This window comes from Mixophyes fleayi, chromosome 5 (assembly GCF_038048845.1).
Source record: "Mixophyes fleayi isolate aMixFle1 chromosome 5, aMixFle1.hap1, whole genome shotgun sequence".
NCBI classification, from domain to species: Eukaryota; Metazoa; Chordata; class Amphibia; order Anura; family Limnodynastidae; genus Mixophyes; species Mixophyes fleayi.
In genome coordinates, this window is record NC_134406.1 from 162,667,383 (window position 1) to 162,685,321 (window position 17,939).

The following is a 17,939-nucleotide window of genomic DNA, read 5'->3' on the forward strand; positions in this document are numbered from 1 at the left end:
TGAAAAAAAAAAAATCCTCTATCCTCCTATCTTCTCTATCAATTGTTGTTAGCACAATTGGAATCATAATATTGTATTGTCTGTCCCTGCTCTATTCAGCCTGTGACTACACCCTGCTCTCTCCCTCTGTCAAATGGCGATGGATTGCTGTGGAGGCGTGTATTTATACTCTTCAAGTATCGCGAGAACCGAGCCCCGAGATCCGACGACGTCATGATGACGTTCGGCCTCGATTTGGATCCCGAGCGTGCGGGAGAGTACCGAGCCTACTCGACTCGGTACTCGGATAGCCAAAGTTCGGTGGGGTACGGTTCTTGGGGAACCGAGCCCGCCCATCTCTAGTACTAATATAATAAACAGTATAGGAATAAGAGTAAAGTTAGGTTCTCAGCTACTGCAAACCCATGGTTGATTGCATACAACCACAAACAATAATACAGCAAAGAGGAAAAAGGCAGGTTGCGCTGCCGAGAAACTAATCAATTATATGTATAAACAGACTATTATCAAGGTATCTGCCAGGGAAAAGAGAGACAGTGGCTAATATTAATCACAGTAAATATTTTATATAAAATAAATAGATAAAATACAATACCAGCAATTAGATTAAACACCCTTGGATCATCATCATTATTTGCATATGCATAGTGTAAAAAAACAGACCTTCAGTACTGAGGTGCCAAAAAGCAGGTGCAGATATGTATAATGTATATAGAACCACAAATCTAATGGATCCCCAAAAGAAAAAAAAAGGTGTGATATAACTGAGATATCCAATTATACATGATCAAATGGTTTTTAATCTAATTGCTGGTATTGTATTTTATCTATTTATTTTATATTAAATATTTACTGTGATTAATATTAGCTACTTTCTCTCTTTTCCCTGGCAGATACATTGATAATATTCTGTTTATACATATAATTGATTAGTTTCTCTGCAGCACAACTGTCACGGGCACTAGGAGTCTTTACCCAGGGATCACCAGGTGGTAGGCTTACCAGAGCAATGTAGATGGTAATAGGGTACTCTGGTAGCTGGGTGATCACGGAACAGGAAATAGTAGATGATGAGATGCTCAGGAAAGTCTATGACTAGCAGCACTGGCAATATGGAGGTAATAATACACGAGGAACTGTATGGACAAAGGACACATGAAGGTAGTCAGTGGTCTGCGGTAGCAAGTTGTACCACTGCTATAGTGAGGAGGAATGTCCAACAGAAACGAGGAGGTGATGAGAGTCAGCGGTCTGCGGATAGCAAGTTGTACCGCTGTCTGAGTGAAGGAATGGAATCCAAGTGGAGGTATCCGGGGAGTCAGTGGTCTGCGATAGCAAGTTGTACCACTGCTATGTGAGAGGATACTGGAACAGGTGATACAGGAAACAGGGATCAGGTGGTCTGCCTTCAGCAAGTTGTACCACTGAATATATATGTGAGGAGGTGTACGGGGAGAGACTGCAACACAGGATGTACACGGGCACCTTAAACACGATCCACAATAATATGCACAATATATATAAATGACTGAACAGGTCTGCAAATATAGAAAGTCTCTTGAAGTAATCCAGCACAAGATAACACAGTCAATGATGGCAATAGACTCAGCGGATAGCAGACTCCAGAGGAGAACCAACACAGTCCAGCAAGGTATGCAATACACCAGCACAGTCAATGAGAAGTATGCATACCGTGGTTCAGAAGTAGGCAGTCAGATAGGAGTGCAGCGATACCTGAGCGGCAGGAGGCCGGCAGGATGAGAAGTCCCTGGATGGATGAGGAAGAGTCTAGTAGGTGCAGCGCACAGGTAAGTAGACCAACAGGGACACGAATCCACAGGAATCAGTAACACGTGGAACTGGACTCATGGAGGACCCAGGAGAATGGAGATGATCCAGCAGAGGAGTAGTTGATTAGATACGAATCCAATGCTGACAGGAGGGTAGAGACCAGCGGGACACGTGAAGGCGTGGAGAGCGGATCAGCAGTAGATGGACGATAGCGCGGTCAGCAGCAGCAGGGCTCTGCGGGTACACGGAGGTAACCAGTAGCAACCAATAGGTGTCAGTAGCGATGGAACACGGGAGAGCAGAGTAGACCAGGAGCTGTTGATCACGGAGAGTAGCGGATGGCAATGAGAGCAGCAGTCTCGAGGAAACACAGGAGAGCTGAGAAGAGACTGCAGTGCACAGGGGCAGCGGATAGGAATCAGCTAACTGTCACGATGATGAACACAGGCGAGTTGCAAGCTGGAGGCTGTAGTGCACAGAGGCAGCGGATAGGAATAGCTAACAGTCACGATGTTGAACACAGGCGAGTTGCAAGCTGGAGGCTGTAGTGCACAGAGGCAGCGGATAGGAATCAGCTCACAGACTTGATGAGGAACAGGTGAGAGGAAGTGAAGTAAAGGCTGGAGTGCACGGAGGCAACGGATAGAAACCAGCAAACAGTCACAATGAAATATAATAGCGTTGATGTGGTTTAGAGAACTGTAGTGCACGGAGGCAGCGGATAGGAATCAGCAAACAGTCACAATGATATATAATAGCGTTGAAGTGGTTTGGAAGACTGTAGTGCACGGAGGCAGCGGATAGGAATCAGCAAACAGTCACGATGATACAGTTGATGGTAGAAGTGGTATGGGAACCACAGTAGTAGGAGTGGTTTGGAAACCACAGAGGTAGAAGTGGTTTGGAAACCACAGGAATCAGCAGCGCTGAATACACGAGGAATACAGGAACACCTACAGAGACTCATGGGGAATGAGACTCCAAGATCAGGCCACGTGGTGTTGACCACAGGTGCTTAATATAGGGAGTGTTGCCTGATCTGCCAATTGAGTTAAAGGGACATACACTGAAGTATAGGAAAGGGCTGCGCATGCGCAGACCCTCAGGATGGAGGACGGCCACGGTTCCTAAATGTCCGGGAAGAGGCACTCACAGTACGGTGAGTGACAGTACCCCCCCTTTTAAAGGTGGGCACAGAACGCCTGGAACCGGGCTTGTCCGGATTTTTGGAGTAGAACTTCTTCAAAAGGGCAGGAGCATTCAGATCTTCAGCTTTGATCCAAGAGCGCTCCTCAGGACCAAAGCCCTTCCAATGAACGAGGAAACGGAGAACTCCTCGCGAAATTTTTGCGTCTAGTACCTCAGTAATCTCAAAATCCTCCTCCTGATGAACTTGAACTGGCTGCGGAGCTGAGGGAGGATTTGAGAAACGGTTGATAATAAGAGGTTTGAGTAAAGACACATGGAAGGCATTAGAAATCCGAAGATTCTTAGGAAGAAGAAGTTTCACACATACTGGATTGATTACTTGAATGATCCTATATGGACCAATAAAACGAGGGGCGAATTTCATAGATGGGACCTTCAAACGAATATTTTTGGTGGATAACCAGACACGATCTCCAATTTTTAGTGGTGGAATAGCCCGCCTCTTCTTATCTGCGAAAGACTTATATTTGTTAGATGTCTTCTTTAAACAGGTTTTGACCTGAGACCAGATATTTTTGAAGGTCTGACAAGCAGTCTCCACAGCAGGAACTTGGGTGGGAGGGAGGGCAGGAAATTCCGGAAAAGACGGATGGTGACCGTGAACCACCAGCCCTTGACTTTTTGAAGATGACTCCTGAGATCCATCTTCAACGTCCGATGACGTCACGAACGCCCGATGAGGAGGAAGGCGTTCAGACTGAACCTTATCGCACAGATCCGTAGATGAAGGATCCTGTGGAGGAGGACCTGGTGGAATAGACGAATGCTGTCTTTTGAATGAAACCACTTGAGAGAGACAACGATGATGACACTCAGCTCCCCAAGATGTAACTTGAGAAGTGCGCCAGTCAATCTGGGGAGAGTGACACTGAAGCCATGGAAGGCCTAAGACAATCGGACTTGTAGTAACAGGAAGAATTAAAAACGAAATCTCTTCATGGTGAAGCCCACCAATCTGAAGCGTTACTGGAGACGTACTCTGGGTGATGAGACCATTGATGAGACGTGATCCATCCATAGCAGTCACAGTAATCGGTGTTTTCAAAGTAATCACTGGTAGGGACCATTGATTCACTAATGATTTGGAAATGAAATTTTCTGCTGCTCCGGAATCAATCAATGCCTGTGACTCAAAGGCTTTGGTAGCAAAGGAAATCGTAACATCAAAAGTGCAGGCTTTTAATTTCGTAGAAGATGGAGAGGACTCCAGGAACCCTAACCTTATCTCCCCAGTATTGGTTAGAGCCCGGCATTTCCTGGGACAAGAATTGAGCATATGCGTAGAATCGGCACAATAGATACAAAGTCTATTCTTTATTCTTCGGTCCCTCTCCTCTAAAGTTAATTTGGAGCGACCTATCTCCATGGGTATCACCGGAGATGAAGCTGGGTGAACTTGAGGATTTGAGAGAAGAGGTGTTTTAACCGAAGTTGTTTTCTCAGGTTCTCTTTCACGAAACCTCAGGTCTACCCGATGGCAAAGAGAGATCAAATCTTCTAAAGAGGAGGGTAGTTCTTGTGAAGTCAGTGCGTTTTTAATTTTATCGGAAAGCCCCTGCCAGAAGGCGGCAACTAGTGCTTCAGTGTTCCACTGAAGTTCAGAGGCTAAGATTCTAAATCGAATGACGTACTGAGCCACAGTGCGAGATCCTTGGCGAAGACGGAGAATGCTAGATGCAGCGGAAATAACACGACCTGGTTCATCGAATACACTTCGGAACGTGGAAATAAACTCGGCACTATCCTGTAACAATGGATCGTTTCTTTCCCACAGAGGGGAAGCCCATGCGAGAGCTTGTCCAGAAAACAATGAAATAAGATAGGCCACTCTGGAACGATGGGTAGAAAAATTTTGAGGTTGGAGCTCAAAATGAACTGAGCATTGAGTAAGAAAACCCCTACAAGTTTTGGGGTCTCCATCGTATTTTGACGGAGTAGGCAGGTGAAGCGTGGAAGCTGTAAACACCTGGGATGGCACTGGGGAAACGGAGGAAGGCACAGGAGCATCAACAGTAGTTGTGGCATCTTGCACAGACGGTCTTTGGGAGGCTAACGCCTGGTAACACCGCAGTAAATGCCGTTGGCGAACTTCCTGTTGCTCAATACAGGTAACCAGATGCCGCAGCATCTCTTTGGCTGTAGGTTCCGTATCTGGGTCTGTCATGGCCTGATCTTACTGTCACGGGCACTAGGAGTCTTTACCCAGGGATCACCAGGTGGTAGGCTTACCAGAGCAATGTAGATGGTAATAGGGTACTCTGGTAGCTGGGTGATCACGGAACAGGAAATAGTAGATGATGAGATGCTCAGGAAAGTCTATGACTAGCAGCACTGGCAATATGGAGGTAATAATACACGAGGAACTGTATGGACAAAGGACACGTGAAGGTAGTCAGTGGTCTGCGGTAGCAAGTTGTACCACTGCTATAGTGAGGAGGAATGTCCAACAGAAACGAGGAGGTGATGAGAGTCAGCGGTCTGCGGATAGCAAGTTGTACCGCTGTCTGAGTGAAGGAATGGAATCCAAGTGGAGGTATCCGGGGAGTCAGTGGTCTGCGATAGCAAGTTGTACCACTGCTATGTGAGAGGATACTGGAACAGGTGATACAGGAAACAGGGATCAGGTGGTCTGCCTTCAGCAAGTTGTACCACTGAATATATATGTGAGGAGGTGTACGGGGAGAGACTGCAACACAGGATGTACACGGGCACCTTAAACACGATCCACAATAATATGCACAATATATATAAATGACTGAACAGGTCTGCAAATATAGAAAGTCTCTTGAAGTAATCCAGCACAAGATAACACAGTCAATGATGGCAATAGACTCAGCGGATAGCAGACTCCAGAGGAGAACCAACACAGTCCAGCAAGGTATGCAATACACCAGCACAGTCAATGAGAAGTATGCATACCGTGGTTCAGAAGTAGGCAGTCAGATAGGAGTGCAGCGATACCTGAGCGGCAGGAGGCCGGCAGGATGAGAAGTCCCTGGATGGATGAGGAAGAGTCTAGTAGGTGCAGCGCACAGGTAAGTAGACCAACAGGGACACGAATCCACAGGAATCAGTAACACGTGGAACTGGACTCATGGAGGACCCAGGAGAATGGAGATGATCCAGCAGAGGAGTAGTTGATTAGATACGAATCCAATGCTGACAGGAGGGTAGAGACCAGCGGGACACGCGAAGGCGTGGAGAGCGGATCAGCAGTAGATGGACGATAGCGCGGTCAGCAGCAGCAGGGCTCTGCGGGTACACGGAGGTAACCAGTAGCAACCAATAGGTGTCAGTAGCGATGGAACACGGGAGAGCAGAGTAGACCAGGAGCTGTTGATCACGGAGAGTAGCGGATGGCAATGAGAGCAGCAGTCTCGAGGAAACACAGGAGAGCTGAGAAGAGACTGCAGTGCACAGGGGCAGCGGATAGGAATCAGCTAACTGTCACGATGATGAACACAGGCGAGTTGCAAGCTGGAGGCTGTAGTGCACAGAGGCAGCGGATAGGAATAGCTAACAGTCACGATGTTGAACACAGGCGAGTTGCAAGCTGGAGGCTGTAGTGCACAGAGGCAGCGGATAGGAATCAGCTCACAGACTTGATGAGGAACAGGTGAGAGGAAGTGAAGTAAAGGCTGGAGTGCACGGAGGCAACGGATAGAAACCAGCAAACAGTCACAATGAAATATAATAGCGTTGATGTGGTTTAGAGAACTGTAGTGCACGGAGGCAGCGGATAGGAATCAGCAAACAGTCACAATGATATATAATAGCGTTGAAGTGGTTTGGAAGACTGTAGTGCACGGAGGCAGCGGATAGGAATCAGCAAACAGTCACGATGATACAGTTGATGGTAGAAGTGGTATGGGAACCACAGTAGTAGGAGTGGTTTGGAAACCACAGAGGTAGAAGTGGTTTGGAAACCACAGGAATCAGCAGCGCTGAATACACGAGGAATACAGGAACACCTACAGAGACTCATGGGGAATGAGACTCCAAGATCAGGCCACGTGGTGTTGACCACAGGTGCTTAATATAGGGAGTGTTGCCTGATCTGCCAATTGAGTTAAAGGGACATACACTGAAGTATAGGAAAGGGCTGCGCATGCGCAGACCCTCAGGATGGAGGACGGCCACGGTTCCTAAATGTCCGGGAAGAGGCACTCACAGTACGGTGAGTGACAACAACCTGACTTTTTCCTCTTGACAGTTATACATGTCACGGATAGGGAATGAAAGCCAATTGCCCAATTAAGTTCCACTCTTTAAGCGTAGAATAGGAAGGTGTGATTGTAGTGGTTAAGAAACAATGTTAAAGAAGAATTGTATGACTATTGTAAGTTAATATATTCAAATCAGGAATGTTCACTGACCCCCGTTTATGGTTTTAGATCTGTATAAACTTTATATTTTGGCTTTGGCAAAACCGCCCTTACTTTTTTTGGTTTTGGCTTCAGTTTTGGATCTCTATTTTTGGAAAATAAAAAATATGTAAAATCACATAATTTGGCTCTTTTTTGGTTCCTACATTATTATTTCTCTTAATAACATTAATTTGCAGTCATATACAGTCAATTTTGACCACCTCACAGGTCACAATATTATTATCATAATATTATTTTCATCCAGTTTCAGTAAAGACTGTAAAAGCTGGCTGGATTTTAAGCGACCGAGCAGTGGCACAAACATACAGCAGTTTATAACACTTCTAGGAAACATTGCCACACAGCAGTGGCAGAAAAGAAAAGTGGTACAAGATGGAATTGTCCTTGGGCCCTCCAACCCACCCTTATTTTGGATATTTAAAAGCACATGTAGAGTTTAACAAAGCAAGCACTTCAGCGACAAGGAGTGCCACTTTTGTGGTTAAAGTGATTGGTTTGTTTGGGCCCCCACAAAACAAGCTAACAATGGGCTTAAGTCAGCTAAGCTAACAGTGCTGCCAATGAACTTTAAGACTGTAGCGAGCTTCCTGATTACTAAGAGACAGAGCAACGGCACAAACACACTGCAGTTTATATCACATCTAGGAAATATTGCCACACAGCAGTGGCAGAAAAGAAAATGGTGCAAGATGGAATTGTCCTTCGGAGCTTCCACCCACCCATATGTTGGATTGACATAATATGATTGATAGACAGCAGACTAGACAAGGTTATAAAGATGACAATACAATGACATCGACAGTATTATTAGGACAATTGAAATGTAGACAGTATTTATTAGATTGACAATTCAAATGTAGATGTAAATTAAATGTTTATTTCCCTAACTCTAACCCTTTCCCTATCTCTAGACCTGTCCATAACCCTGTCCCTGTCCCTATACCTTTCACTGTCTCTAACCCTGTCCCTGTCCTTGGCCCTATCCATGTACCTAGACCTGTCCCTATCCATATTGTAACAGATTCTGGATACTATATTACTAATCTTGATTAGCGCTGGCTTACCCGAGGTGCGGAGTCTAACGATCTCCCCGGTGTTTACCAAGAACCGCCGCAAGGCGGGGTGGGCTTTGCTGCCAGGAGTCGCAGGTCGCGGTCCCCAGGTTCGCCCCAAGATGTAGTACAGCGGAGTGGAGCTGAGGTAGCGGAGTCAAACAAGCCGGTTCGGTACACAGGAATGGAGTCAGGCAGAATCAGAAGCAACTCGGAGTCAACAAGCCAGGTTCGGTACACGGGTCACAAGAATAGGAGAATGGTCAGCAAGCCGGGTTGGTACACAGGGATAGGAGAGCCAGGGAAGTCAAACAGGCAGAGATCAGCACACAGGAAGTCACTGGAAACTGGAAGACACTGCAATCCACGAAGAACAGGAGCCAGGAACAGGTAAGTGTTGCTCTGACACTCAGCGAGTGCCAGAGTGAGGTTTTTATGCTGAAGGGGATTCAAAATCCCCGCCTCTAGGTTGCGGTCATGTGACCGCCTCCGGGTGTGGTCACGTGGTCCTGGATGCGGAAGTGCGGCTTCTGGACGGAGCGGCGGGGATCAGGTAAGTCCGTTACACATATACCTATCCTTAGACCAGTCCCTACCCCTAGACCTGTCTTTAACCATAGCCCTAGCCCTATAATAATACTGTCCACATTTGAATAGTCTACCTAATTATACTGTCCACCATGTGAATTTTCGACCTAATAATACTGTTGACACCTGAATTGTCGACTGTTGCATAAGCTTTTAGACTAAGGCCAAACAGTGCAAGATGGAATTGTTCTTGGAAATATGTTAAAAAGGACATATACAGTTTAACAAACCAAGTATTTCCGTCACTAGGACTGCCACTTTTGTGACTGAAGTGCTTGGTTTGTTTGGGCACCAACACAACAAACTATCAATGGGCTTAAGGCAGCTAAGCTGTCAATAAACTCTACAGTGGCAAGATGTTGTTGTCATCATTCTCAGCCGCATTCTCACCCTCATCAGTGTGTACATCATCCTCACACAATATTAATTAATCCCTCCTGGAATTCTCCATTACATATGTCTCTGTACTTTGATTTAATTGCTGGTAAAGGCCTTCCTCATAGAATTTGTTGTTCTTTTTGATGAACATCATCTTTTCCACAATATTAGAAAGTAGCCTCCTATGTCGATTGCTGACAAGGTTCCCGGCTGTGCTGAAAACTTTTTCTGAATACTTACTGGAGATGGTCAGCTTAGGTATTGCAAAGCAAGTTTGTACATGGGTCTCCAAATTGCCGTTTTTTCTTCCCAGTATGTAAACAGACCGACTGACGTGTCAATTTGTACACTGTCATTAAAATAATCCTCCACCATTCTTTGGCTGTTGATAGTAGGATCAGGTAGAGTTACGGTAGAGGTGTCACAATTTTTGGGCAATTCTTTTAAACCAGACCAGATGTCAAAATGTTGTGCTGACTCATCTGCATCATTCTTGGGTCTCTTTTTTCCTAGCAGTATTTGCCTGAGAAACTGAAGGAAGAGATTTTGTTGTGTCATGTACCACTTGAGCTCTCAACTTGCTCATCGGTTGATATCTGGGTCATTTGGAAAAAGAGAGAAGACATTGTCCTTAAACTTAGGATCAAGCAGCGTCACCAAAATGTAGTGATCCCATTTCAAGATATTGACAGCTCCTGTATCCTTGCAAAGCGAATAAAGTGTCACTCACCGGACCGTGAGTGCCTCTACGCTGGTGCATGGCTCCCTAGCCTTCCTGCCGGCACCTATCTTGAACCGCGGCCGTCCGCCATCCTGATGGACTGCGCATGCGCAGCACCCAAGAACTCTTGTGACTGTTGCTTTTAATCTAATTGGTTGATCAGGCAACTCTCCCTATTTAAGGCACCTGTGCTCATTACCTCATTGCCTGATCTTGAGTCTCATTCCCTGTGAGTCTCTGAAGGTGTCTCCTGTGTTCTACTAGTGTCTTCAGTTTCCTGCTGATTCCTGTTGTACTCATCGCTGGTCTCCATACCCGCTACTGTCTCCTGTGTTCTACTAGTGTCTTCAGTTTCCTGCTGATTCCTGTTCTACTCATCGCTGGTCTCCATACCCGCTACTGTCTCCTGTGTACTACTAGTGTCTTCAGTTCCTGTGGATTCCCTGTGCTACTCATCGCTGGTTTCCATACCTGCTACAGTCTCCTGTTTCCTGCCTGTGTCCTCAGCTGGACTCTGATGACCGGATCTACTCACCTGTGGTTCTTACACTCGTCTCTGCCGTTCAGCGTCTGTGCAGTCCCTGCATCTTCCTGTGGACAGACTGTTCTACTGGATAGCGGTATGCCTATCTGTTATTGACTTTCTACGTTTACTCTGCATATCCGCTAGGACAAGTTTTCACTCTCAGCAGCGGTATCCATACCCGCTATAGACTGTTATTGTTACGATGCATATCTGTTTGGAATTAACCGTACTACTCAGTCGTCATATGCATAATTGTGATTGACTATCCTTTATTGGCCTGCATATCTGTGCTGAGCAAGTCTCTACCAAGCAGCACCACATACCGTTATAGACTTTGCTGGATACGCTGCATATCTATTGGGATCAAGTTCCTCTGTGCTCTCAGTGTCTGCATCCTATTATCCTTTGTATGCCTCCACTCATCGACACCTGTACACATCCTCACCTATTAAGCAGTGGTACAACTTGTTGTACGCAGACCACTGACTTCCCCGCTACCTACCTGCACCTGGACAAGTCTTCTCACCATAAGCAGTGGTACAACTTGCTGTATGCAGACCACTGACTTCCCCGCTACCTACCTGCACCTGGACAAGTCTTCTCACCATAGCAGTGGTACAACTTGCTGTACGCAGACCACTGACTTCCCTTCTACCTCCCCGCATCTGCTCACGTCCATTCTGATCTCCGTGTTCAAATCTGCCTTTCCATAATATAAGCTAGTCGCTGACTCATTGACCAAGATTGCTGCAAGTCACTGACTTTCCTATTCTTTAATGGCATTCTCTCTCCATCTGCTGTGATATATGTTCCGCTAGTCACCCTGCTACCAAAGGACCGTTGTGTTAACTTCACCACTCTGGTAAGCCCAGTCATCTGGTGAATTCCTGGGCAAGACTCCTAGTGCCCGTGACATAAAGTACTTGATCTAAAAGTCCGCCATACTTAGCTGAATTGCTTTATATCATCTTCTCCTTCAATTTCTTAAGCTGCTTTTCCAAAAGTCTAATTAAGGGAATCGGTTGACTCAAGCTAGCAGTGTCTGAACTCACTTCACAGGTGACTACTTCAAATGGTTTTAGCACCTTGCACAACACGGAAAGTATTCTCCACTGTGCTCTACAAGTACATTCCCGCTCCTTTTCAAATGTCATGACTTGCTGAGCTAGCGTGGATGGCTTTTTGCTGTTCCTCCATCATTTGAAGCCGGAAAAAGGGTGGTATTTCACCTTGTTACCACCTATTGCTTCAGTTGGTGGAAGGGCAAATTAAATTGTCACTGTCATATAATCTTTAGTTTGCCCAGTTCTGCTTGCCACATATCTGTGTTTAAGTGTACAGTGGGTAGAATGGCATTTTGTAGCCCAATAATTGCGTTTTTTCTAACCTTCTGGTAGAGGTAAGGAATAGCTTGGCTAGTAAAATGGTGTAGAAATGGAATTTGGTAACGGGGACACAGGACCACAATTAACTGTTTAAAACCAGTTGCATTAATTGTGGATATTGGGCGCAGATCTAACACTAGCATAGTCGCCATGGCGCCTGTAATCTGTTATGTGACTGGGTGACAGCTGTCATACTTGCTTCCCGTTGCAAAGGATTATTGAGCAGTCAATAGTTGTAACCTACTAGTAGTCTTCTTCTTGGTCTTCTTTTGGGATGAAAACCCACCCCTAGCAGCAGCAGCAGCAGGCCGAACGCTCAATAATTCTTCAGAGGAATCCTGGATAGGGGAGGAGTCATCTAACCTCAGCAAATTGGATGCAGCACTATCTCCAATTACTAGTGAGGATATTGATGAGGAAGGTGTAGATTGCAGGTGCTGGGTTCAAGCTGAGATAAGGGAGCTAGCTGTTGCTGGACTGCTTGTTGTTATTTTTTTAACATGAGTTTCTGATTTTTACAAAAGCTTCCTATGAGCTATCCTCAAATAGCATATCATGGATGAGGTTTCTAGATGGTTAAGGTTCCTACCTCTACTGACTGTGACTTTACAAACAATACAAATGGCTATACAACTGTTGTCAGAATTTTGGTAAAAATAATTCCACACATAAGTGGTGGATTTTTTGGTCTTATGCCCAAGCATCACAATGGCCTTCTTCTTAATAATGGCAAGAACTGCTTCCACTGGTGCAGAACTTACACAAATAGCATCATCATCAACGCACTCATTAGCGCCATCATCAGCTACACAAATATCCCCCTCATCCTGCTGCAATTCCAAAGTGGCATCCTGAGTTCCTATATCACCAGCTACACTTGGTCTGCTCATCCACACATTTGCAGAAATGGTGAAAGGAGGCTTCATTATGAGTACAGTATCAGAAATGTCAGCTTAGACATAGCGCTTGTGGGTAGACTGTCCTCAGGATTTGGGACATTTATGAACATACAGTATATTGTGACACCTTCCACGGTTTTACAGAGCTGTACTGCGGCAGTGCGGCTTTTACACATTAATTTTTTTGGCACCCCTTTTTGACTCAGAATGACAAGGTCTTGCATCATCATGACAGACCCTAGAAGATGATGTCTCACTGACAGTTGCAGAACTAGCACTCTTACATAAAGGCAAAGGCCTAAATATTTCCTTGCCCTTGAGTATGTAGAATAGCATGTTGGCAATTTTATGTTTTTCTGCAGTTAACTTTCCCTTTATTAGAGGTGTTTTTTCTTTACCAATGTAGAAGCTTGCTTTTTGGATTTCAGTTTCCCTGACTTAATCCAATATGCACTTGAGCATAGGCTTTAGTAGATAACGTAGAGGGTCTAGTATCATCATGAATGGGCAGCAGCTGCTTGGTGCTGCTGCTCTTCTGTCAACTGATTATGATTTATACCGTGGCACAGAGCAATGGCACTGGAGACTGGAGAGTGGCAAAAACACTACTACCTTTCCTGTTTCTGTGTGAGCAATGACACAGGACAATGGCACTGGAGACTGGAGAGTGACAAGAACACTCCTACCCCTTCTGTTTTTGTGTGAGCAATGGCAATGAGCAATGTTACTGGAGACTGGAGAGTGACAAGATCACTTCTACCCATTCCGTTTCTGTGTGGGCAATGGCACATAGCAGTGGCACTAGAGACTGGAGAGTGAAAAGAACACTGCTACCCCTGATTCTGTGAGCAGCAATGGCATTGAGCAATGTCACTGAACACTGGAAAGTGACAAGAATTGTGCCAGATCTCTGGTGGAGGGAGGTACTAATGGAATCCAAAACCCACGATATCCAATAAAGCAATATTGATGTTTTTCCACAATTTCAGTTCCGAGGAAGTTGGAAAGTACTGAGCAGGCTTGGGCTGGGTGCTCAGATTTCTGATGTTCGTGAGGGCTCGGTTTTCAGAAAACCGAAACTGCTCTTCACTAATTCAAATTCCTGCTTTTTCACACTGTCGGATGACCAGACAATGGTAAAAACTGCATTTCTTTCCAACATGACCTTGCTGCAGTGATTTACCAACTGATGATCATATAGGTTAGAGGAAACTATGCCAAATCAATTTACATTAAATTTTATTTTCTAAAGGATGGAGGACACCATGACAGCCATCTTAACTTATAATTTAGTCATTTAACAAGTTATAAGATGAACATCACCTTGCTGTTCGTGAACCCCACCCCAAAAAAACAATGGAGGTCAATAATGAAGTGCACCGTCACATTCAAAAATGTGTTTTTGTTTCCCTGGTGCACCTGAATGATCCACACAGTGCATTTTAAGGTGCTGTCCAGGTTTGGGAGATGCTTTGCCAACTAGTTTCTGGTCCCAACCCAGGAAAACAAATTTACCGCCCACTGACAATGTCCGTATGAAGTCCTAGAGGCTGTCAACCCTGTCAATTACAGGGTCAATCAGTTGGGGAGGAGAACAGAGGAGCAACTATAAGACGTCAATCTCCTAAATCCTTGATATGATGAGAACCCTTCTTCTTGGTTAGTGGATACAGTAATTGAAAAGCCTGAAGTTCCCATAAAGCCCGCTTTATCTGTTAAGCAAAAATAACAGACTGAGAAAATGGTACACCAGAATAAGAATATCTTCTCTCTCATTCCTGAACGCAATACTTTAATTGAACATGACATTGTCATTCTGCCGGGAGTTGTCTTGAAGCAGAAGCCATACCTCATTCCTGAAGCCAGAAAACCTGTAGAGAGAAAAGAGATTGAGAAGATGGTCCAGCTGGACATGATTGAAGAATCTTCTAATGAGTGGAACAGCCATATTGTGCTTGTCCCAAAACCCAATGGGAGTTTTTGGTTCTGTAATGACTTTAGGTGGTTAAGCAACATATCTCAGTTCAATACCCACGCTATTCTATGGGTGAACGAACTGGTAGAAAATCTATGGTAGAAACTATTTGATTAATTTTGACTTAGCAAATGGTTATTGGCATGTTTCCTTAATTCGTCAGCAAAGCAAAGGCCTGCAATTTCCGCCCCTGATGATCTCTTCCAGTACAATGTTATAATGTTGGATTGCATAGGGTACCTGCCACCTTCCAAAGGGCCATGGATAAATTGCTAAGACAACATACAGCTTATGCAGCTGCTTATTTAGATGACATAGCGATTTATACCCCAAACTACAAGTGACATCTGGCCAAAGTCGAGGTAGTCTTAGCTTCATTGAGGTCGGCCTGCTTTCCAGCTTATCCAGAAAAGTATGCCATAGCTATGACAGAAGCCAAATATTAAGGGAACATTGTTGGGCAAGGGGAAGCAACATCCCAACTAGACAAGGTGGAAGCAGTCAAAAACTGGCCAAAGCTGGAAATGAAATCACAGTTTAGAACCTAAACAGGTGATTTGTAATCAAATGTGTTAAAGAAAAGTTGTCCAGCCTGGTTTGATCCTGCAAAGGCTACTTGGTCAATTCTTTGCTCAGCCCTCTGTTCCCCTCCAGTACTACTAGCACCAGACTTTACCCGGAGGTTCTTTCCCTGGTGTCGGCTTAGGTGCTGTCTTGTCTCAGGGAAAGGATGGAGAAGAGAATCCTGTCCTGTGTCATGTTACTGTAGAGAATTAAATAGGCGAAATAAGCTCTGTGCTATTATCTTTTAGGTTGAAAATTCTCATTAAGAACAGATCATGCACCATTGAGGTGGATGCAGAACAACCAGGAGGTAAATGCCAAGATAACCCGCTAATTTTTGGTACCAGTGTTCCCTCTAACCTGAGCAATCCTGTATCTTACTAGGAAACATCCTGCAGATTGTGAATGCAAACCTTTTGACTGGAGCCCTCATTAGAGTGACCTTTTAACTCTTTCCAGATTGCTCAGCATAGAGGGAACACTGCTTCACACTCCAACCTTTCAGGTTTACAGTAGAACATAGACCGGGGATTTTGAACAAAAATGTAGATGCATTGTCATGAAAATGTGCGATCCACGTGAAGTTCGCTCCACCCTACTTGGTGATGCTAGCGAGGTATATGTGACAAAGGTAATTGTTTGCCACAGGCCTCTAAGAGATGACTTAGGTATTTAGCTGACAGTCTGCAGGACAAGAGTGCAAACAGAGTTACACATTTGTACAGTAGTGTACCTTAGTTAAAGAGATAAAGGTGGAGGACATATATGTGACAAAATAATAATAAAAAGTTTAAATTAACTTACATATTTTGAAGTAGTTTCGAGTTATCTTTTTCCACATCTAACAGCAGCTGACAGGGTGTGTCTGCAATGAGGCTAATCAAGCAAAAGACCTGATCAGAACTCCTTTAAAAAGACAAGGTGGGAGTGTCTCCTGTCCTTCAAGCTAGGGCTGTGGGAGGAGTTTAAAGTATTAAAACCTGAGTTGCTAGTTAATTATGTTTTGTGACTGATGCCTAATAAGCTGGACAGTGTCTAGGGAGATGGTCTCTGTTAATTTAGCAATAGGGTCACAAGAAAGTGTGTGGAACTTTGTGTTATCAGTTAATTTGTAATCCTGATAATAAAAATCAAAGTACAAAGCAAGAAGTTGTTTGTCTGTGCATCACCAGAAAAGTGTCCATCACAATGCTATATTACACATAAAAACAGCAGGAATGATTGACAAATATTTGTAATAAATTAAATATGTATGTATATGTATGGAGTTTTAAACTGGCCATATATGTGTCAAGCTAATCATTAAACAGAATTGCTTTAAAACTGGATCTGGAACTCATTTTATACCTTTCAACTTTGCAGTCCATTGAATTGTAACAGACTAAGAATGGGAGTATTGAAGAGAGATTTCCTCCAGTAGTTGTTATAGTGAAAATGAATAGTGTATTAGGTTGACAGTATTTAAGTGTTAGGTTAAGGAAATATCCATCACAGTTAGTGGGAGATGAAGTCCACAGGAAGAGACCAAAAGAGGAAGTAAGTGAAATGAGTTTTGTAGTAGCAGAGATTGAAGTTCACAATGCTAAAATTGTCTAAAATAGCCAGGTAAAAGGATAGAAATTAAGAGTGCCAGGAGGCAAAATGTTTAAGGTATTGGGAAACTGGACCTAACGGGCAAAAAAATAACAGAAACTTGAAGATGGAAAGGAGAGGATAGATGGAATGTGTTAACTTCAGAGGAAGAAAAGGAGAGGAAAGGTTACAGGGAAATAACTCAGAAGGTGCATTATGAAGAAAGAAAAATGAATTCTCCACCACCTTGACTGTTTCCAGGTCTGGGAGTGAAGTCCTGGGTAGGAGAGAGCTACAAAAGATGAAGTGTCAGAAGATGTACACCATGTATCTGTAATGTCAAGGAGGATTAGTTTTTTTTTTTAATAAATTGATCATAGATGCAGGTATGTTACAAACAGAATTTGTGTTCCAAAATCCACAGGAAAAGGGGAGAGATAGTATTTGAAATATATTAATATGGTTGGAAGGATTGCAAGTACAGATGGATAGAAAGTTTTGGGGTGGAATATCGAGCGTAAGCAGATAGAGGGGATTGCACAACACCCTTGGTTTAGTGAGATGTTACCAGCAGCCATGCAATTGAGCTGGGGAAATAAAGGACATGTTGTTAGGGTTCTCAGTATGAAAACCATGGAAAGTAGTTGTGACATGATAACAGAGTCTTTATTTTAATCACAGATCAGGTATAAATTAAATGCAGTCAATGGTAAAGCAGCTTGCACAAGTCCATAGGAACACCAGGAACTAGAAACCAGGATTACTAGATTTAGCTGGGGAGCTGGAGATGCTGAATACCAGGCACAAAAGGATAACTGCTGATACAGGATACCATGATAGCCAGGTATAGCTGGGAAACTGGTGACGCTGGATGCCAGACACAAAAGGATG